We start from the raw sequence: 26,149 nt of genomic DNA, 5'->3' as shown, positions 1-26,149 counted from the left end.
AAAATGAAGGTGAAATTAACATATCTTCAGACAAACAAAAACCGAAAATTTGCTGCTAGTAGACAACTTCCTGCCCTGCAAGAAATAATAAAGGATGCCATACAGGCTGAAGTGGAAAGGCACTCAACATTTATTTGAATCCACACGAAGAAATAAAGAGCGTGAGTAAGTGTAATTGTACAGGTAAATATAAGAGGCAATATAGTGTATTTTTTGTAACTCTTTTCTTCTATCTGATTCAAAAAACAACTCCATAAACAATATTTACAAAATTGTGTTGCTGGATTTATAATGCATAAAGATGTAATTTATATGCCATGTATAGCACAAAGGAAGGGAAAAGGAATACAGATATATTTGAGCCAGTTTCTCTCAATTTTATTGAAACTGAGTTAGTGTTAAAACTAACTTGATTTAAGTTAACATCGAACTTATGGCATATAGTCAAAACAGTGCTTAAAGAGAAATTTATAGCTGTAAACACCTATATTTGAAACAAGAGAAAGACTTCAAATCAATGACCTAAGTTTTCACCTTAAGAAACTGGAAAAAGAAGAAAAAACTATACCCAAAACAAATACAAGGAAGAAAATAATAAAGATTAACACAGAAATGAATGAAATAGAATGTAGAAGAATAATTGTGAAAATCAACAAATCAATAGTTACTTTTTTGAAAAGATCAATAAAATTGACAAACCTTTATCAAGACTGACAAAAAAAAAAGGAAGGAAGGAAGGAAGAAGAAAAGAAAGAAAGAAAGAAAGAAAGACTTAAACTACCAAAATTAGTAATGAAAAAAGGGACATCACTGCTGTCCTTACAGAATTTAAAAGGGTTATAAGAAGGGGTGCCTGGGTGGCTCAGTTAGTTAAGCATCCAGCTCTTGGTTTCGACTCAGGTCATGATCTCACAGTTTGTGAGTTCAAGCCCCACATTCGGCTCCACACTGACAGTGCAGAGCCTGCTTGGGATTCTCTCTCTCCCTCTCTCTCTGCCCGTCACCCGCTCATGCTTTCTGTCTCTCTCTCAAAATAAATAAATAAACTTTAATTTTGGGGGGAAAAAAAGGTTTTTTGTGTTTTTTTTTAATTCTAGGAACTATGGGGTGGGTGACAGTGGAGGACACACATGGAAACAGCATGGACCAGAAAACTGCATGATGATGGGGGGGCCCTCCTCTACACACACACATATATACACATTTACGTAGCATAAGGCTCAGAAGCTTGATTCAACATGGGGGTTGCTCCAGACTATTTGAGGTAGAGCCCGTGCTAGATAGGGCTGATGCTTCTATTAGAGTATATGAGAAAATAAAGAATTATATTATTTCTTCCACATTTGAGACCCACACATATTCCATTATTTTAACAAATGAAAATTCCAAACAATAAAGTCAATATCACTCATAATGATAACACCTAGAGTGATATAGAATATCTACTTCCAGGCTTTGTCTTTTCATGTATTGTGTGTAGAAATCTCAGATATGCAAGAAATGCAATTTATTTTCCATAATTCACCTTAATTTTTATTTCTCATTCTACTGGCAGCAGAAACTAATCTCAGTCAATTCATGATTTTTCCCTGCCCTAGGATTGCATCTAAAAGTTCCAGGGAGCTTGCATAGAATTATACTCTTACCTGCCAGATTCTCAATTGTTGGTCCTTGTAGGAATCATGACGACAAAGTCTCTCCCGGTCTGGCTTCTCCCTCAGGAAACTTGGGCAGGTTGCCTGTGATGTTCTGGAGTTTTCGAGACCTGTTACGGTCCAAGGTCTTTCACCACAACTATGTCCCACCAGGGATAAGGGAAATTATGCTTCTTGATTTATACTAGAACTTGGCCCAGATTCACCATGTAGATATTTCTTCTTTTGTTTATTGGGCAAGGAAAAATTTGGGCCCTATCTAGCTCTCCCAGGTTTGGCCTGATTTGGGGACACAGGTTCCCTGTGAAGTCAGATCTCCAAACCTGTCTACGAGTTTTGTCATAAAACATCATTTCATTGTATGGAAGAAGCATAATTTGTAACCATTTTCATATATATTTATATCATTATTTTTTTACTTTACATTCATATATGTTCATTTGACTATATTTGTAGTGAAAGCTTTATCCATAGCTGCTGTTATTTCTTTTTTTTAAAATATATGTTTTTAAGATTTTTTATCTTTTAAGTAATCTCTACACCCAATATGGGGCTTGAACTCAAGACCCTGAGATCGAGTCACACATTCTACTGACTGAGACAGCCAGGTGCCCCTCCATTGTTATTTCTTTCAGAGAAATTCCTGGAATGACAATTTACGTGTTAAAGACTATACATATTTGGGGGCTTTTCTATATGTTGCCAAATCACACTCCAGAAATTTACCTTTCAGTAGCAGTGTATGAGAATCCCCACTTCCCCACAAGGTAGAAGATTTAGCAATACATTAGTTACACAAGTCATATCCTTATTATATATTTGTGTGCAATTTCTGTCGGCTATTTATGATTCTATAAGCTAAAGAATACACTTTGATAATTTTTTAAATAACCAGTAGAAAACTACTAACATAGTTCAGGGTTGGAAATGAGTTTTGTTTTTTGTTTTGTTTTTTTTTTTAATGGCTAAAATGTGAGGTTGTTCATGAAACCTGTGGCTAAGAGGTCACTTCTTGGCAGGGCTTCGACAAGGTTACTGAGCAGCCCTCCTTCTCCATTCATTGAGACAGAATTTATTCAAAATAGAAAAGATCCATAGCAACAATAATTACTGTTGGCTTTGGTAAGCAGAATGGCCCTCCAGAGAAGTTCACACCCTGGATGTGAATGTGATACATTCACAGGGACTTTGCAGATATAATGCAGATTATGAACCCTAAGATGGTGTGGACCATTTCCTGAATTATCCTGGTAACAGGAAGTCGGAGAGATTCCAAGTATGAGAAGGATGACTGCCCAGTTGTTGGTTCCTATATGTAGAAGGCCATAAGCAAGGATCAGAGACGGATATCTAGGAGCTAAGGGAAATCTCCAGCTGGCCGTGAGAAAGAAAGTGAAAACCTCACTCTACATCTGTAAGGAACTGGATTCTGGCAACAACCTGAATGGGTTTATAAGTTTACAAGATTCTTTTCTGAGCTTCCACATGGATCCTAGCCAGCTGATACTTTTTCACCTGTACTTCTAACCTACATAATTGTAAGGTACTATATGTGTGTTATATTAAAATACTAAATTTGTGATATTGGTTACTGTCATGGTAGAAAACTAACACATAGGCTGGATAAATAGATGAAAGAATATACATAAATGTATACAAATGAATGAATGAATGAATGAATGAAACAAATGTCGTGGATTCCCAGATGCATTTTACTTCCAAAGTCCTTTGAATCATTCCTTTCACTCTGCAGATCCATGTCAAAGTTTTGTCCCATAAGTGGCTTCCAAGAGGAGACAATTATTTCTGACCTGTTATGATAAGATATATTATAATTTTTAGTGTGTAGTAGGTATTTTGTGCTTGTGATTTCTCATAATTATCATTTGAACAATGTGAGCATTTCCCATCTAGTACACAAACCATTACTAGTCTCACCCAGTGAATTCAGAATTAAGCACCTGCATACATTCATTTTTTTTCCCCCAACAGGTATTTACTAGATTCCTGTTCTAAGTATAATTTTCTGCTAGGCTCTGAAGCCATTACAAAAGAAATATAGATAGCTTCCAAATGAAAAAGTGACTTATGTTTTAGAAGTCTATTTCTAAGGACTTTGACACTCAGAACATATTTCCACATAGAAACTATTCTAAAAACATTGATTCTGCACCTAAATCAGGCTACAAAAGCTCATTCAACTCAAAAGTTACTTGAACTAAACCTAAAAGAATTTAGCCGGTATTTATTTTTTCCATGGGGGGAAAAAGTTTCAATTCTTCAGTTTGTAACGTTAGGAGCCCAATGTTCTTCCCAGAAGAACTGACTCTGTCAGCAGTGATATTGTGCATCACAAGTTCTATTGAATAATTCACTTAGAAAAATCTTTGTTATATGTTTGCACCATCTTATTTTGTTTTGTTTGTTTTAGTTTTCTGTATCTACATAACCAGTTATCCTCATGTTGGATCATCTTGTTCTCTCTTCCATGTCCACTATCTTCTCTCTAGTTGCTTTTATTACCTCCAGATTCTGTAATTATCATTGTTAATTCTGACTATCTATACATCTGACACCTTAGATATTTCATTTCCTAGAAATTCTAAATGAGAAATAAATGACAACTAGTGCTACTGAGAGGTCAGTGCTCAGACACAGATTCCAAGTTTCCTTTACTTTTCATGTATTATCATTGGTTAAGGTGGTGATACTCATCAGAAATTATCTGTGATAAGACATCCCAAATATGCCAAGCAATGTTTTCCTACTTGGAGACAAGTCATGTATGTGTACCTGGACATTCCAATAGGTAGGTTGATACATAACCTACAAAATGTGGTATATAGAGAGAGGTGATATGGTATAGACAGAGATATCAGTTACATACAAAACTTGTGGAATGGACAATAAATATTTTAGGAGTTAAGAAAATAACTTTTAGGAGTTAAGAAAATCAAGTTTGTGCTTGATTCAACCACTCAACAATCCCCAAATGTATGGAAAATATCTTTGCCTATAATTTTATCTCTTCCTATAGACTGCTTTTCCCCCATCTTTGCCATCCCCATATATATAAATCTTACCTGCCTTTATGACCCAACATATATGCACACTTTCTAGGAAGCATTCTCTGACAGCCCCATCTTGAGGTATTCCTCTCATTTCCCCTGGCAACTCATCACTACTTTTCTTACCATGTAGTGGAATGCAAATGGATAGGTGTGTTCAGAAAACTGCAAGGATGGACTGTAAAAACAATTTTTTAAGCAAATTATGAAGTAAGTTGGGATTTCTATAAAAGAAGCAGGGAGAACACTTTAGATGTGATGAAGGTGGTAAGAGAAGATGTTGAACAAAGGCATTGAGGCTGGAAGTCAGAGGGATGGCTTTCTGGGAACAGAGGATTCCTACTGAAAATGGCAGGAGGTAAAAGGTTCAAAAGTAGTTGGGGAGCAGATGGTGTGGGGCCTTTCACAATGCCTCAGGGATGAAGAGCTTGGACTTCATCCTGAAAGCAATAGGAAGTCATCAAGTGCACTGTTAAAGTAGGCATTTAGGAAGATTAATTTGACAGTGGTATGTAAGATAGAGGCAGGGAACTTATTAAAAAGATATTTTAGTAATATGAAAGTAGCAGGTACAAATTCTAAAGGTCTTAGTCAAGTGTGCAACAACAAAAACAAGACCCACAACTGTCTTCATTTTCTATAATTCATTTTAATTTCTGGAGCTCAGCTCCATTTTTCTTGCTGGATAAAATTTACTCGAGTCACTTCCAGGTAAAACAAGTCTTATTCTGTGTTTTTTTTTTTTTTTTCAGGGTGTTTAACTCCATCATTTCAAGATAGGGTGAAAGGAGTGGGAAGGTAGACAAAAGAGATGTTCCACTTAACTTTCTCCACACTGTGGTGAAGTCTGTTCACGATTTCACTCATCTTGTGGTCCTCTACATAGGCATGGGACAGACACTGGGAGCAGAGACTGTCCACACAGAATCTTCCTTCTGAGATGTGCCCGTATTCAGATGGTGAGGACCTTTGCAGGTCCCTGTCTTAGACGATCTCAGTGTTCAGAACTAGAGGGCCATGGGAGATTTCCGACACCATCCACACCACTCCAGCACATGACACTAGGTAGACTGTCTCGGGCTAGCATCTAAATGCATCCATGTTACCATTTTCACCTGGCAGGTTCTTCTTAATGATGGCAGCATGAGAGGAGGAAGAGGGGAATTTGTCCCCACTCTTACTGTCTGCTATCTCCCAGCCCTACTCCAACAGAACAACTTTCTTTGCATGGGTCCCCAAGCATAAATAAGAGGATTGGCAGTGTCCTCTCTCAGGCCTCATCGTGAGGGGGCAGAAGCAGGGCACCACTCTTACACTTGTATTTATTTCTTTTTTTCTGGTAGCCCCTCCCTTGATTGCCTTCTTTTCCAGCTTGGAGATTCTTTCTTTAGACTAGGCGGGAAAGTCACACATGTGGATTGAATCTATCAGTATCACCTCTAAGGTTTTGAAATTAAGAATAATGACTTTCCACTTTTGCTGGTCTGCGTTAAGTCCACAGTGACAATGGGTGCCTGTCTAACGCTCATCTGGAGGGGGGGGCTCTTAGGGAGTAAATGAGTGACTTAGGTGGAATAGGAGTGGGGCGTGTGTAATCACATCAATTTGTACTTGGAAATACTTTGTCACCACATAATTGTGATATCTTCAAGGCCCAGACTTAGGTGAAAGGAAGAATAAGAAGGAAAAATTAATTGGATGGGATTATTGTTAGACTATGATGGAGATAATTCAAAGAAAGTTTTTATGATTTCAGGCCTGAGTGGATGGAAAATGAACAAAGTTGAGGGGATTAGGAAAAGAATGACAGACAGATAGACAGACATACTAGTTGTTTATGTCTCATGGCTAATATCCTGAATCTGAATGAGAGCGACACATGTAGAATGTACATTAATTTTATTAGTGATCTAAGATGAGCAGGCTCTAGAGTCTTAGTGAGTCCCCTAAATCCAACTCACTAAGTGATTTAGCCATGAGCATATCCATTCATTAATTTACCTTGAGGATAATATCTAACAGGATGACCATTAGTAGTCATTTGTGCCTGACTACTGGGCCAGTTCAATGGGAGTTTGTGCTTGGCCAACAGTTGGATCAGCAAGTTAATTAGTGAACATAGAATAAAGAACAGACTCAGCTGCAATTAGGGGTTATCCAACTACCAAATGAGACAAATTGCTCTCCTCTGTCCTAGGAATATTGCTAAGATATCCCTTACTAGCCTTTAGAATCAGCAAGATTCCTTCCCTAGAGATTGTGAGGACACACTGACAAATTCTACTATACTATTCATTTTCATACTTTTTATCTGTCATCCGAATCCTCTATCATTTCCTTATGACAGTTTGCAATTTCTTAAATTACTACTAATCTTCTACTAGTTACATTTTAAATTGATGGCTTCCCTTTTAGGGAAGCATGTTAAGACCCCTGGTGATATGTAGAAAACACCCTTGAATTGCTACCAATACATTTGTGAATCATCTCTTGGGTGGCTTATTTCCTGCCATGATTCCTGCAGATGGCTAATCTTACCCATTTTGTGTTGATTCCTGTCCGCACTAACCTCTAAGCATGATAATATCTGACTCTGTCCTAATTTTAGGTAAAGCTTTTGGGGTTTTGTTGTTTTTGCTGTTACCCTTAGTCTTCTTTTCTAAATTACTGTATTTCTCGCATTTGCCAGAATTTTAAAAAGAAGGTGGTGGGGATTACTGCTTTCAGTTAAGGGTATATTGAGAATTTGATATGTATTCCATATTGAACTACTTAAAATAAGAATATGCTAATTACAGTCCTGTTTCTGCTCATACCACACTATCCATCAGTTATAATGTATTGAATGTACTCGCTGGTGTTTCTTTTTTCCCTACTAGACTTGGAGCTTCACAAAGACTGTTGTTCATCTCAGTGACTTACTTATCACAGGGACTCAATATATATTGAATAAACAAATATTAATCAATTCTACATTAAACAAAGAATATGTTAATTGTAGAGGCTTAAGGGGTTCAATACATAATGCATTGAACATTTTTCTTTCCTTCCCCAGTTTTGTTTTCCTTCCCTAATGAAGCATTAATACCCAGGAACTGGACAGATAGAGATAAAAATAATAGCTTCATCACTCTGTCCCAAGTGCTCAGAAGAGTTGGAACACGTAAGTAGTCAATGAATATTTGGCTAATGAACAAATTCGTAAAAGCTAGGTTGAAGAGGGACGCCTGGGTGGCTCAGTCAGTTAAGTGTCCGACTTCGGTTCAGGTCATGATCTCGGGGTTCATGGGTTTGAGCCCCGCGTCGGGCTCCGTGCTGACAGCTCAGAGCCTGAAGCCTGTTTCTGATTCTGTGTCTCCCTCTCTTTCTGCCCCTCCCCTGCTCACGCTCTGTCTCTCGAAAATAAATAAATGTAACAAAAAAATTAAAAGGAAAAAAAAAGCTAGGTTGAAGAATGCAGCATAATGGACAATCCAATTGGCTGCCTGATATTTCATTTTAGAATTCAAGTAACCCATCCAGTTCAAGGAAAATCTGGACACCCTGAAACATCTCCTGTAGAGATGGAAAGACTTCCACAGGAGCCTTCTCCAGGCCAGCTGGATCTGAGGGTGAGTGAGAGCTTGCCTAGCAGGGAAAGTCATCTTTCCTCTCAAGGAAAGGAGTGGGTGAGACAGTGGGGAGAAGTCCCCTCACAGAATAAAAATAACTTCAAAAAAGAATAGAAGTCCCCTCATCAAAGGGGGATGAAGTGTCCTTTGTAACATTTCCAGCTTCTGGTTCCTGTAAGTCACTGAAAGTTAAGTGTATGATGTGTCCAGTCCTGGGGGACATAGGCAAAGAAACTGGAAGGAACTTGTTTTTTCCATTTATTTTACTGTGTTAAAATATATAACATAACATAAACATAACAAAATACATAACATAACACAAAATACACATAACATAAAATTTGCCTACCTAAGTGCATTCATTTTGTTGTGTAGCCATTACAATCAGCCATCTCTAGAATCCATTTCATCCTGCAAACCCAAAACCACATATTCATTAAATAATAACTTCATATTCACCTTCAGGCACAGGCCTTAGCCGCCACCATTCTACTTCCTGTCTCTATGGATTTGACTATGGCAGGAGATTTAAAAAAATCAGTATTATCACAAATAAATACTGGATTGGAGGGGTTAAGGGGCTATGGGGATGCCACTTAGATGTGTGCCTACAACAGGCTTCTTAACTCTAAATAACCCCAGAATTAAACTTACTCAAGCACCTGCCAACCACAGGTCCCTCCCATGCTCTTGGCCTCCCCGAAAGAAGCAGAGCAGCCTGGGATGTGAAGGTGCAGGTTAACCCATTCAGTGGACAGGCAGACCCTGAAGGGCGTCCAGAGGGGTCTGACCTGAGCATGTCAATCTTTCCCTCAAGCTATCCAGGGAGGTGTGACAAGTCTTCCCATGGAGGTGAAGGTGGGAGAGGCCAGGAGCCCAACTCTGATGGAAGTCCCTCCATGGGTCCATAAGGCCAAAGAATGTCAGGAAATGTGGACAAGAGACCTGAGAACATGATCCGACCCTCACTCTAATCTTTGTCCAACCAGAAAGAGGAAGCCAAAGCCGAAGCTAGGATGAGTTGGGAGGACAATGACAATTAGCTGGAAGTTACATCACACTATGTTTATCCATCTAATGCTATAAATTTAAAAAAACAAAAACAAAAACAAAACTGACCACCTTTGAAGTTTATTACTGACAACTTTCACATATGTTTGTTTCTAAGTTGACTTTTTTTTTTTTTTTTTGGTGTTACAGAAAGAGTGAGTCACAATTCTACAATCACAGACTAAAGAGATTACTATCCTCAAGAGGTCACTTTTTCAACCCAGAGTGAATCAGTGGCCCGTGTCAGCTCCTGTCTAGATAAGCTATGGTAAAGCATTTGCAGAAAACAGCGACAGAACTGGGAGAGGGAGGGAAGAAGCCAAGCAGACTTTCCTTCTCTATTTTCAGGCCTTCCTTTCCCACCAAGACTAATGGATACCTGAAACACTCCCTCGCACATCTTCAAAGTTATTCAAGATTGCGGCTGGAAGCTGAAGCCAAGAGAAGACATGCTCGGGAAAGGCATTTTGTATGGGCTCTAATGAAGCAGGCATCTCTTTGTTTTAGCAAAGCTGATTGCTTCTGTTACCAACACACTGAGAACGGATAACCTAGGCCTTTACTTGAGTTTTGCTTAACTTTAACAGGCTGTCACTTTTTTCCGAAAGCTTTTAGGGTCTTAAAGATTTTTTTATATTTGCATTAGTTGGAATTCTCTAAAAGTCTAAGGTTGGGAATCTGATGAGCCAGCAGTGGGAGGACTGACTTTTCTGGGAAAATGCCCAATGACCCTACATCTCTCAGACAATACTTGCACAGGTATTTAATCAGCTCTCCTGAGGTTTTTCTCACCTCTTCTCAAAAGATTGTATTGCATTTGGCATTCCAAGAATCTTAAAGAGAGTAAGTACCTTGTTGAGGCAATGATGTAAAAAAATATTTTGCATATGAGGAAGGCTGCTCCCACGAAATCCACTTTTGCAGGCCACCCATGGTGTCACAAAAAGATTTTCCTGACTGGTGGCCCTTAAATATAGTTCTTACACTCTTCTATAGAAACAGAGGATATTTTATCTTTACACAGAAACCAATGCTTTTATACCTTGAACATAACCCTGGGACAATAAGAATTCTTGCCTAAGACCTACTTTAAGCAAAACTAAGTAGAGTTTGCAGCTTCTCTGCTGTTCCATGCAGATTTTCTGTCCTCTTCCTAGAGGATTCAGCTCTGTCAGCCTCTTTGTTCATTTCTCAGGCTGGGGAGGGAGGAGGGAGTATAATCTGATGAAGAAGCCCCTGCTGGATATCCTTCCTCCTATCCCAGAAGTAGTTTCCTGTTGCCCATCACCCGCTTATTTTCCAAGCCTTAGGCCCTGCTTATCGTTCTTTGGGCCCTTCTTAGGAAAACTCTAGAAAGCTGCAAGAATGCTGACCTGGTGGGTCCTGCTGGCAGATGCGTGTTGGCTCGGTAGGCCTGAAATTTCAAAACTCTCGGAAGACAAATCTTCTTAGAAAGCATTTTATTCTCTTTAGAAGTACTGGTTTTGCACAATTCCCTTATTCCAAATAAGGGATTATTTCACCCTTAGTGGACTTTTGAAGTGATCTGTAATTCAGCTAAATAAATAAGTGGTGATAGAAAGCAGGCTTAACACACGTGACTCTAGAATCACATTAGTCATTTGAAAACTGTGGCTTTTAGGAGCGTGGCCTTTGCATTTATATGGCCTATCAAGCTGAGACCAAAACTCATAAATAAGCAAATTGAGTAAATAAATAAAATGAAGTCACTGATGACATCGTTTTAACTGTATAAGGTGTATTTTTTTTTTTCTAGGCTTGGATCTATTCTTTCTTTTGCAGGTAATTAAAAGTTGTCATTTAATATGAACATTATGCTCAGAGTGTTGGTATATTTGGGTCTCAGCTACTTTCTGCTGACTGTCATGGAGGCAGGTGACTTTTTGCTCTGATGAGCTGGAATAAGCATGGCAATTTCAGTAAAAAGAACGGCTTTGAAATTTTGCCAGTTTACATACCTTCTGTGGATATCAGTTTCCCTATTACTAAAATGAGGAAAGCAGGTTTTTCAAGAGTTAAATGGTATAATACAGGCAAAGGCAGTTACTTCACTTCATAATCAAATCCAGTAAATATCAATTCCAACAGTGAACTGGGAGTCAGTTTTCCTGTTCTACTGGCCTCTCTTCTACTTCCTCACGGTGTGACTTTCAGACTTAAACATATTAAGCCGTTTCCTCACCTGAGAAATGGGAACCTAGAAATGAGATACTATTGGGCACAAATTGTTAGTGTAGGGGCGCCTGGGTGGCTCAGTTGATTAAGCGTCCGACTTTGGCCCAGGTCACGATCTCACGGTTCGTGTGTTCGAGCCCCGTGTCAGGCTCTGTGCTGACAGCTTGGAGCCTGGAGCCTGCTTCGGATTCTGTGTCTCCCTCTCTCTCTGCCCCTTCCCAGCTCATGTATTCTCTTATCCTTATGCTCCGTCCTCAGCAATCCCTAATCTACTGCCTGTGCCTACACATCTTCCTGTTCTGGACATTTCTTAAGAATGGAATCATGTAATATGTGGTCTTTTTTGTGTCTCTGTATTCTTCCACTTAGCATAGTTTAATCAAGATGCATCTAAATTACAGCACGTACGGGTACTTTAATCAGGCAAAAGAATATTTCATTGTATGGATATACCACGTGTTGTTTAACTGTTCTCCATGTATCCATTCAAATGTTGGGTTGTTTCTACCTCTTGGCTATGATGAGTAACACTACCATAAACACTGTGTAAAAGTTTTTTTGTGGACATATGCTTTATTTCTCTTAGATATATACCTAAGGAGTGGGATGGCTGGGTCATACGCTAACTCTACACTGAATAGTTGAAAAAACTGCCTGGCTACTTTCCAAAAAGGTCGCACCCCTTCACATTCACACTGGCAATATGCAAACGTTCTTAAGGGGTTTGGAACAAGTCACCCAAGAATGTGCCACTTTGGCATGTGGATTATTTTGAGCAGAAGACAATCAAGGCCCAAAGGGCTCAGGAAGAGCTTTTAACCTCCCTTTTAATTGCCTAAGAGAACTTAGATAGAGGGCTTTGTTCAGGAAGAGAGCTATCACCGCAGGTAACTGCAAAGAGTATATGCTAGGGGTGCCTTGGTATATTAAGCATCTGACTTCAGCTCAGGTCATGATCTCATGGTTTGTGGGTTCGAGCCCCACCTCAGGCTCTGTACTGATAGCTCGCAGCTTAGAGCCTGCTTTGGATTCTGTGTCTCCTTCTCCCTGCTCCTCCCCCACTCGCACTCTGTCTTTCTCTCCTTCTAAAAAATAAATAAACATTAAAAAAAAAAAAAAGAGTACCTTAAGCTGGAGGAGCTCCATAGGGCCTGTTTGTTAAGTTCCTTTCTGTGTCCCATTGTCTCAGCAGGGCACAGCAAATATTTGCTTGCCATACATTTGCCCTTCCCATCTTCCTGTGAATTGTTTTCCTTGCCTTTGAAGCCCCAGACCTCTTTACCCTTCTCCTTAGCTCAGGATGGCCTATAAACCTTAATTGCCTCATTGTCTTGGAACCCCTCATGTCTATGTGAGGCTCCCACACTTACAAAATTAAATTTGTTTTTCTCCTCTGTTAATTGGTCTTGTGTCAATTTAATTAATAGGCCAGCCAAAAGAATCTACAAGGGGAGAGAAAAATTTTTCCTCCCCCACAGCTCCAAGATCTTCACATCCTTGTCACCACTTGTTACCTGACTTTTGATTCTAGCCATCTTAGTGGGTTCAGAGGGGTCTTTCATTGTATGTACTCTTTTTTTTTTTTTAATTTTTTTTTCAACATTTTTTATTTATTTTTGGGACAGAGAGAGACAGAGCATGAACGGGGGAGGGGCAGAGAGAGAGGGAGACACAGAATCGGAAACAGGCTCCAGGCTCCGAGCCATCAGCCCAGAGCCTGACGCGGGGCTCGAACTCACGGACGGCGAGATCGTGACCTGTCTGAAGTCGGACGCTTAACCGACTGCGCCACCCAGGCGCCCCTCATTGTATGTACTCTTAATCTGCATTTCCCTGATGATCAATGACATCAAATATCTTTCTATGTGCTTATTGGCCATTCTTCCTTGAAGAAATGTCCATTCAGATACTTTGTCCATTTTTAAATAGGGTTATTTGTCTTTTTGTTATTGAATTATAAGGATTAATCATATATCCTGGATCTAAGTTCTTTATCAGATATATACTTTGTAAATATTTTCTTCCATTTTGTTGGCTTTCTTTTCACTTTTTTGATAAAATCCTTTGAAGCACGAAACTTTTTGTATTTGATGAAGCCCAACTGATTTATGTTTTTGTTTGTTGCTCATGCTTTTGGTGTCGTATCTAAGAATCGTCTGCCAATCTAAGGTCATGAAGATCTGTCCCTATGTTTTCTTCTGAGAGTTTTATAGTTTTAGCTCTTACAATTAGTCTTTTGATCCATTTTGAGTTAATCCCTATATATGGTGTGATGTAAAGGTCCAATTTCATCCTTTTTATATGAGTATCCAGTGTCCCTAGCATCATTTGTAAAAAAACATTTTTTTCCTCATCAGATTATCTTGGCACCCTTGTTGAAAATCAATTGACAACAAATGTATGGGTTTACTTCTAGACTCTCATTTTTACCCCATTAATCTATGTGTTTACTCCTGTGTTAGTACCATACTAGCTTGATTAATGTTGCCTTGTAGTAAGTTTTGAAATTGCAAAGTGTGAGCCTCCTTAATTTGTTTTTCTTTTTCAAGGTTTTTGTTTGTTTGTTTGTTTGTTTGTTTTGCTATTCTGAGTCTCTTGCAATTCCGTATCAATTTTAGAATCAGCTTGTCAATTTCTACTAAGAAGTCACCTGGGATTCTGATTGGGATTGCACTGAATTTGCAGATCAGTTTGAGGAGAGTTGTCATCTGACAATATTGTCTTCCAATCCATGAACACAGGGTGTTTTTCCAAGTATTTAGATTTTTAATTTCTTTCAACAACATTTTATAGTTTTAAGAATATAACTCTTGCTTTTCTTTTGTTAAATTTATCCCTAAATATTTTTTTATAACGCTGTTATAAGTGGAATTGTTTTCTTCGTTTCATTTCAGATTGGTTAAGTGAACAGAAATACAATCAATGTTTGTATATTGCTCTTGAATCCTGAAACCTTGCAGAACCATTTCACTGTTTTTTTGTTTTATTTTGTTTTTTAGTGGATTTCTTAGGATTTGTTTTTTTGTATACAAGATTATGTTGACTGCAAGTAAAGATAGTTTATGTCTTCCTTTTCAATCTAGATTATTTCTTTCTTTCTCTTACCTAATGAGAATTTCAGGTATAATGTTGAATAGAAGTGGCGAGAGCAGACATCTCGTCCTATTACTGACATAGGAGAAAAGATCCAATCTTTCACCATTAAGTATGATGTGGGTGTTTCATATATGGTCTTTATCATGTTGAGAAAATTCCCTTCTATTCCTAGTTTATCAAGTATTTTTATCGTAAAATGGTGTTGAATTTCTGTCAAATGCTTTTTCTGCAACTATTGACATGATCATGTGAGTTTTTAATTTTTATTGATACGATGTATCATGTCAACTGATTTTCAGATGTTAAATCAACCTCACATCCTTGGGTTAAATTCCACTTGGTCATGGTGTATAATTCTTTTTATGTGCTGCTGTATTCAGTTTGCTAGGATTTTTTGTGTCCATATTCATAAGACATACAGGTTTTTTGTTTTCCTGTGATTCTTTAGCTTGGTTTTGGTATTAGGTAATATTGGCCTCATAATATGATTTGGGAAGTGTTCTCTACTTTTGAGAAGAGTTTGTTGAGAATTCATAATAATTCTTTAAATGTTTGGTAGAATTCAGCAGTGAGGTTGCTGCTGGGTATGGGCCTTTCTTTGTGGGTAGTATTGAATTATCAATTAAATCCCTTCACTTGCAATAGGTTTATTCAAATTGTCTATCTTTTTTTAAAGTCAGTTTGAGTAGTTTGTATCTTTCAAGGAATTTGTCCAAATTTGTCCAAATTTAGTTGGTTTATCTAATTTGTTGCCATATTACCATTCATAGTATTACTTTATGATCCATTAAAACAATTCTGTAAGGTCAATAGTAGTGTCTTCTATTTCTGATTCTAATAATTTGAGTGCTTGCTTTTTTTTTTCTTGGTTAATGTACCTAAATGTTTGTCAATTTTGTTAACCTTTTCAAAGAACCAGCTTTTTGCTTTCATTGATTTTCCCCTTTGTTTTTCTATTCTCCATTTTGTTAATTCCTGCTTTAATTTCTATTATTTCCTCTTTGCTTTAGTTTTCTCTTTTTTTTCCCAGTGTCTTAAGGTGAAGGTTAAGGTCATGATTTGAAATCTGTTTTCTTTTTTACTATAAGCATTTACAACTATAAATTTCCCTTTAAACTGTGCTCTAGATGCATTCTGTTAGTTCTGATATGTTGTATCTCCATTTCCATTAATCTCAAAGTGTTTTCTGATTTTCCTTGTGATTTCTTCTTTGGACCATTGGTTATTTAGAAGTGTGTTGCTTAATTTCCACATATTTGTGAGTTTCCCTAATATTTTCCTGCTATTACTTTCAATATTATTTCATTGTGATTGGATTATGATTGGATTGTGATTCTTTGCATTTTATTACATTTATATATTTTGTATTATTTCTATCCTTCAATTTGCCTTGTTTTTACTTCAGAATACTATCTGAGATTGTGAACTGTTGAATCTTATGTCCCAAATGATTACAATACCTATTTTATAGCCTCGCATATAGTTTATCTTGGAGAATATCTTATGTGCACTTGAGAAGAATGCATATTTTGCTGTTATTGGGTGGGATTATGAAAAATGTCCATTAGGTCTAGTTAGTTTATAGTATTCTATAAAGAAGTCTTGTTCAAGATTTCTTGACTTGAACAAGACATGTTCAAGTCTTCTATCTCCTTGTTGATCTTCAGTCTAATTTCCCATTATTGAAAGTAAGATATTAAAATCTCCAACTATTACTGTTGAATTGTCTCTTTTTTCAATTATGTCAGTTGTTGGTTCATATATTTTGGGTCTCTGTTTTAGGTGCATACACACACACACACATATATATATATATATATATATATATATATAATTTATATTTCTTCCTGATTCATACATATCATTATAAAATGTCCATGTTTATCTCTAGCAACATTGTTCTTATTTTATTTTATTTTATTTATTTATTTTTTTTTTAATTTTTTTTTTTTAATTTATTTTTGGACAGAGAGAGACAGAGCATGAACGGGGGAGGGGCAGAGAGAGAGGGAGGCACAGAATCGGAAACAGGCTCCAGGCTCCGAGCCATCAGCCCAGAGCCTGACGCGGGGCTCGAACTCACGGACCGCGAGATCGTGACCTGGCTGAAGTCGGACGCTTAACCGACTGCGCCACCCAGGCGCCCCACATTGTTCTTATTTTAAAGTTAATTGCTCAGTATTGTCACTCCATCTTTCTTGTGATTGTTTTTTGCATGGTATTTCTTTTTCTATCCTTTTACTTCAATTTATTTGTATCTTTGAGTCTAAAATGGACCTCCTAGGGGCACTCGGGTGGCTTAGTCAGTCCAACTCTTGATTTTGGCTCAGGTCATGATCTTGCACTTTATGAGATCAAGCTCCATGTCAGGCTCTGTGCTGACAGTGCAGATCCTGCTTTGGAGTCTCTCTCTCTTCCTCTCTCTGCCCTCCCCTGCTCATGCTCACTCTCTCTCTCTCTCTCAAAATAACTAAACTAAACTAAACTAAAATTTTTATCTTATGATTAACATATAGTTTGATCATGCTTTTTAATTTTTTTTAAATTTTGTTTTAACATTTGTTTATTTTTGAGAGACAGAGAGAGACAGAGCATGAGCAAGGGAGGGGTAGAGAGAGAGGAAGGTACAGAATCCGAAGTAGGCTCCAGGCTCTGAGCTGTCAGCACAGAGCCCTATACAGGGTTCAAACCCATGAACCGTGAGATCATGACCTGAGACGAAGTCAGGCACTTAACTGACTGAGTCACCCAGGTGCTCCTGATCATACTTTTTAAAATTGAGTCTGGCAATCTCTGACTTTTGATTGGATTCTTTAATCCATTTACATTTAACATTATTATTGATATAAATGGATTCATGTCTGCCATTTTTTTTTTTGTTTTTATGTTTTGTGTCTTTTTCTTCCTCTAGCCCTCTACTGCTTCCTTTCATTTTGTAGTGTAGCACTTTCATTTGTCACTATATTTCTTGAGTTTCAGGAGTTGCTCCAGGGTTTACCATATACATGTTAATTTATAAAGTGACACTAGAATTGCAGTGGGTTTGATAAGGCTCTATTACCATTTCCCTGACCACACCCAGTTGTTTACCTTTAGTAATTGCCGATTCATTGCTATCGCGCTTTCAACAATGCCCTATGGCATAACAATTTTGCTAGTAGTTTGAATCTTCTTTCCAGTGTCTTTTGCTACAACTTCCACTGTTCTTGGGAGCAGTTTAGGCTTAAACTTTTCCATCTTTGTTGCAAATGAAGTCAATATATTTAGGAAGAGATTGAGACATATGGGTTTTACAGCCTGCTTTTCTCCCCCCTACGTAAAATCTCTAAAATAGGGTTCTGAAACTTGAAGTGGGGATTACGACAATCTTCTCTCTGATTCTGCTGCTCCAGGAGCTGAGTGCTGGGTGAACTGAGAAGTGTGCAGAGAGGGGCAGTGGCCTGAACTTCTTTTGGCTTGTTTCTTCTTTCATGGAGCCGCAAGGTGAAGCAAGAGCTATCAGGGCTCCAGAATTCTCAGTGAGCTGTGACTAAGATACAGCTTCCATCCCATGCGTTAGAGCTGTGAACAGGAAGGGAATCCCTACTTCCTGACCACACTTGTCTAGGATCTAGCCTCAGCAGCAGGCAGTGAGAGGATGGGGAATGAGAAATACTGAGGTTCTGCTCCTCTTGGTAAGAAAACTCTCCTACTGGGAGCTTCCAGGAGAGACAGCCCTGCATTCTTGGCTGCAGCAGACTAGAGTGAAGTCGCCTTGCTAAGCAGGGAGACAGAAGGGAGAAGAGTCTTGGTTCACACAGCACAGACTCTCTCATCTTTCTTAGCAAAGTTTCATAGATTTTCTTGCATCGATGGTTTGTTCTTTTGCTCTTTGCCCTTAGGACCATTTGCAGAGGCTTTAAATGGTTGTCTTTTCATGGTAAGTGTTTAATAAATGATAGTTAGCCTTCCCTTTACCCCTGTTTCCTCACAAAAGACAGCAAGGATCTTGGAAGCCTCTTCTAGCCAACAACTTTTATTTTAGTGTTTTGTAATTATTAACTGCTTTATAAAGACTTTTTTGATCATACCTTATTTTCCTGTGATGCCACTAGGGATCAGCTTCCTCCTTTATACCAGGTAGAATCAAGAACACTTCAACAGATGATGAGGAGAGCTGATTTAATACTATCTTTTTCCTGTGGTCCAGAATCCTCACTATCCTCTTATCCTTTACATTTTACCCAACTCCTGGGGGTATTTTTAAATAAATAATGACTCACTGTTGTTCCTGGGTCCTCTCAAAAGCAATGCTGGTTGGTTATTTATTCATAATGGCAAATTCTCAAGAATCTTTGTGAACCATAATAACACTCCATAAGTGCCTTTTGCTCACTCCAGTGTCACCAGATTCTTTTTTTCCAACACTACAATTAATACCACTTCTTGGGGCGCCTGGGTGGCGCAGTCGGTTAAGCGTCCGACTTCAGCCAGGTCACGATCTCGCGGTCCGTGAGTTCGAGCCCCGCGTCAGGCTCTGGGCTGATGGCTCGGAGCCTGGAGCCTGTTTCCGATTCTGTGTCTCCCTCTCTCTCTGCCCCTCCCCCGTTCATGCTCTGTCTCTCTCTGTCCCAAAAATAAATAAAAAACGTTGAAAAAAAAAATTAAAAAAAAAATACCACTTCTTTCCCACCATTCAGGTTTCTGCTGATGTTATACCAACATCTAAAGTTTGTACTTTGGTGTATTCGAACTGCTGATACAATTTTCCTACTCTGGCTGGGTGGTTTCAAGTTCTACTCACGCTCTAGTCCTCATATCCACTTTCTGCATAAACGTGGGGTCCCGTTATTATGTGAGGAAGCCATAGCTCTGAGCAACGGTACAGCTCATGTAAAATCACATCACTGGCATTCCGTGTTGGGGGTATCTTTGGATTCCTGCAAAACACTTTGAAGTCTATAACAGCTCAAATGGGGCTGTTGCAAGTATTCCCTTTCTCACCTCCAGATTTGACAATTTGTCCTGTGTTTACTTCAGAATATCATGAAGACTACTTGAGATTATGGACCGTTGAATCTTATTTCCCAAAGGGCTACAATTCAAGGATCCATTACAATTGAGAATGGGGAGAAACATAGAAAGTAGATTTATACATGGTTGGTAGAGATCCAGTCTCAGAAAACAAGTGTAGTTCAGAGAATAAAAAAAGAAGAAAGGAAGAAAGCTCATGAATAATAAAGAAAATATTATATCAGCTGAAAAGCTAAAATTAAAAACAAAAGACCTCTGAAATTTTATAATAATTTTTAAAATATTGCAAAACCAAACCTCCTGTCAGATCAAAATGAAATCCCTTGTAATATATACTGCATGATCGCTAATGTCTGTTTATGGCATTTATCTTTATGAATTCATTGAGTTCATAAGGGAGGAAGGCTAAAATAGTATTGGCTTTATCTTCTCTTCATGAAGAAAAATGTCAATGTCATAATAAAGATGAGGTATTTTTTACTGACACTGCTTTTATATTATATTATGAAATTATACATTTAAAAAATCAGCTAGGTTTTAAAATGTTCTGATTAACAAATGCATAAGGAAAAATATCTTTATTTTTATTGAAAGATAATAGCATGGATATTAAAGATTATTTCTATTTGGGTTTGGAAAATAAATTTTGAATTGCAATATGAAGTTGGATATATCTGTTATTCAGGGAATTCATATCAAATGAAATACTGAGGTCATGTTATGAAGATCTACTCAGGAGGCATTAATATTAAGACTTCAAGTTTTACTTCCGGTTTTCCGATAGGCTTCAGTCTGCGTTTCCGCATGTGCAAAATGTGCCATCACCTTTCCCTCTTAGGCGAAGCACATTTGCCTTTTAAGCTTGCTTGGCTGTCAAACTCTCAGTTTTCCCTGGGGTTTGAAGAGATAAATAAGTGTTTTTTGTTTTGAAAAGACTTTTCTGGTCGTTGGAACAAGTAAGAGCCTGGACGATCATTCGTTCTAGGTTCTGCAGGCTGCATATGTAATCAGGGACAGTGACAAGTTGATAAAAGAGTTCAAAAGAGAATAGGGCTAGTGGGAAAGAGCTTAATGCTTTTCCAGGAACGAATAGTGGATCATTGTTCTCCAATCTGGTCTGTGACATTTGTTAAGCCGCTCTTATATGTACACTCACATTTCTGGTTACGTGTTCATTTCTTCATTTCGGATAGTTTATGCCTTCTACAGCATGGATGCTCCTTACAACAATGGGAGAAACAGATAGATACAGACACAGTGACCTGCAAAGAACGGCAGAATCCTTCACCATGAGGCTGCCTTCTAGGGGCATTCTTGCCGAAGAGCTGTTCTGACTTCAGCTAGCTGAACCTCTCACTGCTTCTGAATGACCCAAATCAAAGATATTTCCCATTTGGAGTGAGAATTCCAAAGTCATCGTATCAAGGACAAATTCTAGGATTCTGTGGAAAGCTGAGTATTGTCATGATATCAAAACAACGAGAATACTGTTACTAAGTTTGATTTTCCTACTGATGGGTATCTTGCCATGTTTTTTCCAGGCTATTTCCCGCAAGCATATGCTTTTCATTTGCATCAGAAATTCCCTCATTAAGATGATCGTGTCCAGTGTTCACTCCAGCTGGTGTTGAGCAACAGACCCACTGACTAACTGCATGAATGAGGCTTCACTCAGGGAGAAAGATGAGTTCCTTGTTATTTTCTCTTTGCTTTTGTAACTAAAGGAGGAAAACAGTGATATGCAGCTTATGTTCCTGGTGATTTGAAATTGAAGCACATAACACAGACAGAAGTTGAGTACAAGAACAGAGACAAAGGGTCTATAAAGCATACATGGATCAAAGGAGAATGTCAGCGTGAAATAGATCGAGAGTAAAGAAGAAAAGGGAGAAGTGGGAAGAAGAGGCACCAAAGGAGATCGGCAGCAGCCTGCCTGCGGCTGGGGAGGGCAAAACAGTGGGGGCAGTGAGTATTGCTAGTCGGAGGTACATTTAGACTTGCAGCAATCAGACAGAGGCGTGGGGTAACAGACCATTCCTCCATTTTACTAGCCCATTGAGCGAATAGTTAGTCCATTGACTTAGACTTGCAAAATGAACACCATGTATCAGATTATAATAAGGACGGAAATGACTGTATGAAAACTAAGACTGGGTCTACGAGACGGAGGGGGAAATACTTAAGATTGTAGAGATCTAGATTAGCTCCGGGAGATGGAGCATGAATCAGTGTTTCCTGACTTTGTCACTTTCAGAACTTGTCCACATGAAGTCAAGATGGGGAACGTTTTGTCTCCTAACAAATGTGGGGAAGTGATTTACCATCTTCAGTTCCCGAGAACAGATGGTTGTAGATCATGCATAGCAGGCATTACGAGGAGATAAAGTGAGAGGTACCTGCATAGTTCAGTTTGAGAAACCTAATGGGCACCCTATTTCAAAATACCAACTTGAAGCCTTTCCATTCTTAAAGCTGCACTACTCTGGTTCATGATGTATTTTCCTTTGCTGTTTACAGGAAGTGATGGACAGTCTAGTAGAATAAAGCACCAGGTAGTAGGAAAGGACAGGGGTGGGGAGGGGATGGGGAAATGGGGAGAAAGCCACTTAGAAAAGCGTAGGGGACTTCCTATGAGTTAGGAAGGGTTCCAAGTGTCAAACATTTTCCTTCTTTCCTTGACCTCAATTAAGTCATTGCCACTATCCTTTTATAACAAATATTTTATAAGAAAACCTGGGAAGTTAATGTTCAAGTATCTCAACCAGGGTCATGCTCTACCTTCCCCCTCCAGCCCCCCGAGGCAATGTCTGAAAACATTTCTGGTTGTCACACTGGGAAGGCGGTGCCACTGGCACCTAGCGAGTAGAGGCCAGAGATGTCGCTAAACATCCAACAACATATAGGACAGCCCTCACCACAGGGAATTATCTGACCAAAGATGTCAAACGTGCCAAGGGTGAAAAATCCTGGTGTACTGACACCATCATATACACGAAAGACAGACAGTTCCAGGCAAATTCATGGGTTCATCCATTCACTCATCAGCAAACATTCAGCGAGTGTGTTCAAGGCAGCAGGCCAGGGGCTAGGGGACAATGATGAGGTGCACACAGTCCTAGCCTTTTGGAATCTGCCACTCTCAACAAGACCATCTTAGAAACATTCAGAGCAAAGAGAGATTCATCCCAGGTGCACCATCAGAGGAGGCTTAGGGACACAGCAGGGCTCACATGGGTGGGTGGTGGACACTCGGGAGGAGGAGGACACACTCTCTGAAGAAAGAAAAGGAGGAAGCATATTGCAGAACAGGAAGCAAACTCATGGGACAATATTGGAGCAAACTGGAGTGGAAAAGGGAAACACAGCGTTGGAAGGCAGGGAGCCAGATTGCATGAAGTCTTGAAAGTCAGGCTGAAGTTTTGTTGCTGTTTGTTTATCTATTTGTTTTTACTGCACCTTGTTGAAAAGAGAATCCACTGAATGGTTTCAAGCAGGGGTGTGCCATGATCGGAGACCTGGAGTTGAAACACTCTCCTAGCAGAAGTGCATGAGTGGTGGCCTTTGAAAAGCCCCTTGAATGTCCTCACTGCTCCCTGCGCTCCTGGTCCAGTGAAAGAGCTCAGCAAACGCCCTGTCCGCAGCCTTGGGGCTGGCAGGCCTCCTCTGCCTTTCCCAGACTCTGATCTCAACATGTGTCTCCCATTTCCTTCCCTTCCTCACTGTTAGGATTTCATCTTTATTACTATTTTTTGAGCCATAACTCTAGGTCCTTTTCATAACAGAATTTGTTTCACATCCCCTGTGGTTCTCACATGTCAGCATCAGAACCACGGGGGGATAGTGATGGGGGGCTGGGGGACAGAAGGGAGGGATTACCAAGGGGTGATGAAGATGTTCATTATTGATTGATTGATTAATGGTTTGATGACGTGTGCCTATGTCAAAACTTACCAATTTTTATATTTTAAATAGGTGTGATTTACTTTATGTCAGTTATACTTCCGCAAAGGTATTGAAATAAAAGAATCCCCTGGAGGGCACGAGATTTTGCATTTCTAACACTCTTTGAGAGGCACTATTCTATACTGACCTTGGATAAACCAATTTCCTTCCCCTTTCTGCACGATTTCCAGATCTTCCTGTCATGATTCCTCTTGAAGGGCTGTCTGGCACATGATGACCTTACTCCATCAACTACCATTTGTCTTTGATCATGGCAGTCTGGCTTCTGCCTTCTACTACTCTAACAACATTGTTCCTTCAAGGGTCATGGATAATAATGATAATCAGCATGGAGATAGTTGTCACATGCCCATTTTGTTCTAAATATTTTACATGTATATTAATTCATGTATCCTTGTAACAAGCTAATGAGATAGACACTATTACAGTTTCTACTCTAAGGGGGGAAAATTAAAGTACACGGAGGAGGTTTACCAATGGACCCGGGTCACAGAGGTAGTAAGCGGTGAAGTCCAGACTTGAATCCGGGCAGTCTGGTTCCAGAGCCATGCTCTTAACCACTGCTTGTCTTCCCCTGACATTCTGAAGCTGGCTGGGCACTCATGGCTAGGTCATGTTATCCTCCTATTGGACATAAATGGTCTTAGAGAACAGTAACCTCATACAAGGCCACCCTTAGAGCATGGTAAAATGAGCCCCAACAAGGCCACTTCATAATTTTCAGAAGAGACAATAGCAAGGTAACTGTGCCACCACAAAATGCCAACCATCCCCTCTCTCAGCCAAAATGAGTGATGGCTTCTTGACCGATTACAACTTTATCCTCCTTCTAGTTCTTCCTCCCTGTAGATAAGACTTGTTGAGATATATGATCATAGAATTGACCCTACTCTCTGACAGCAACCAGTTCACAGTGAGCCGCTGCTTCCTTAGACTCCCCCCACCCCAATCATTCATCCGAAGTCCAGATCCAATATAGCTTCTAACAACATTTTGCTGAGACACCCCATGGTTCCCCACGGTGTGTGCCTTCCCTCCTGCAACAAGTAATACACCCAATTTGTTCGACTACAGGTAGGTTCCTGGCAGGCTTTGGCTAGAGAGCATTGACACCTCTATGCTATGTATAACTTCCTACTTTTTGAAATCTTCTTCTTGGATTCTGGACACTATGCTCTCCTGGTTCCCTTCTTATTTTTTTATGAGTTCCAGTGATTTCCACCTCTTGGTGCTCATGTCCTTGTGTAATCCTTTCCCTTTGAGGAGAGTTTGGACCTAGTGACTTCCTACTGATGAACAGAACACATCAAAAATAACATGATATCCCTTCTGAGATTAGGTTGCAAAAAGACTCCAGCTTCAGTCTTACTTGTTCTCTCAGTTTCTCATGCTGATGGACCCAGCTGCCATATTTTGAGGCGCTCTGTGGAGAAACCCACAGAAAGTGGGTATCCCATAGAAAAACCCAGATAGAAGTGTCAAGGAACTAAGGTAGGCCCCCAAGCAATAGCCAGCCAGTGAGGAATTGAGTCCTCCAAACAACCACTTGAGTTACCTTGGAATTGGATCCTCCCCTCGTTGAGCCTTGAGAAGGCTGCCATCCCGGCTGACCCCTTGATTGCAGACTTGGGAGAGACTCTGAAGAGAGGCATTCAGTCAGGCTGGGCTGGATTCCTCACCCACGGAAACTATAAAATAGCAAATTTTTTGTTATGTTCAGTCTCTACATCTTAATATGCAACCACAAATAACTATTAGAGACCTCCTTAATACAGAGATTATTCTACAGTGTCGACCTAGTTATGTCACTGGCAGGGAATCTGTCATGACTGACCTCTGCCTGTAGGATAAAGGTTCACAGTCTGACCCATGTTGCACATATCCTTGGCTTCAGCCACAGTAAACTGCTCATAGGTCTCAGAACATACCAAGTGACTATATTATCCTGTTTCCCGTTTCCTCTCCCTAGAATATTACACATTCTGTTAGAATTAATTGCTCCTCTCCTAGGTAGGAACAGGCCCAAAGGAATGGGTAGGAATGGGCAGGAAAGATAGGGAAAGCACACAGACATGAGGAAGCAAAGAAAAGTAAATATAATAACACAGGAGACGGCCGCTGTAAGAATGATAACAGAAATTCATTGGCTCCAAAGAGAACAGACCGTGCGCTGTAGCAAAATGTGGACTTGCCCATGAAGGGGATGGAAGACGTTCCCTGTAAGAGAAATCACTTTGATCCTTGGGTTGGGAGTAACATTTGTAGCTGGGGGGAATGATGGTAGAAACCTAGGTGAAAACTTGCTGTTGCTATTTCTGGTCAATCAACATAAGCAGCCGGAGGCACAGGCAGATGCCTAGGGCCCTGCTCCTATGGGTGCCCATCACGCCATAGCCTCCGGGTACATTTACAAATATGATTTTTAGATGTCATTTTTGGCTCTCAGAACTTGCGGCTCTCAGAGTGACTTCACTCTCTGCCTTTAAATTAGGTTTCC

General features: G+C 39.4%; 1 long non-coding RNA gene across 2 annotated transcripts in view; it reads right to left on the bottom strand.

Moving 5' to 3' along the window:
- LOC131490375 (uncharacterized) overlaps nucleotides 1–26,149 on the bottom strand; it is a 47,655-nt gene that overhangs the window by 19,149 nt on the left and 2,357 nt on the right. For both annotated transcript variants that reach the window (XR_009251064.1, XR_009251065.1), the window contains exons 2-4: nucleotides 25,208–25,340; nucleotides 8,684–8,745; nucleotides 1,647–1,765 (exon numbers count right to left, since the gene is read on the bottom strand). This is a non-coding gene — a long non-coding RNA (uncharacterized LOC131490375). The remainder of the gene's footprint in view (nucleotides 1–1,646; nucleotides 1,766–8,683; nucleotides 8,746–25,207; nucleotides 25,341–26,149) is intronic.

Source organism: Neofelis nebulosa, chromosome 11, assembly GCF_028018385.1.
Source record: "Neofelis nebulosa isolate mNeoNeb1 chromosome 11, mNeoNeb1.pri, whole genome shotgun sequence".
Taxonomy (NCBI): Eukaryota; Metazoa; Chordata; class Mammalia; order Carnivora; family Felidae; genus Neofelis; species Neofelis nebulosa.
This window is presented reverse-complemented; position numbering and strand designations above follow the sequence as displayed.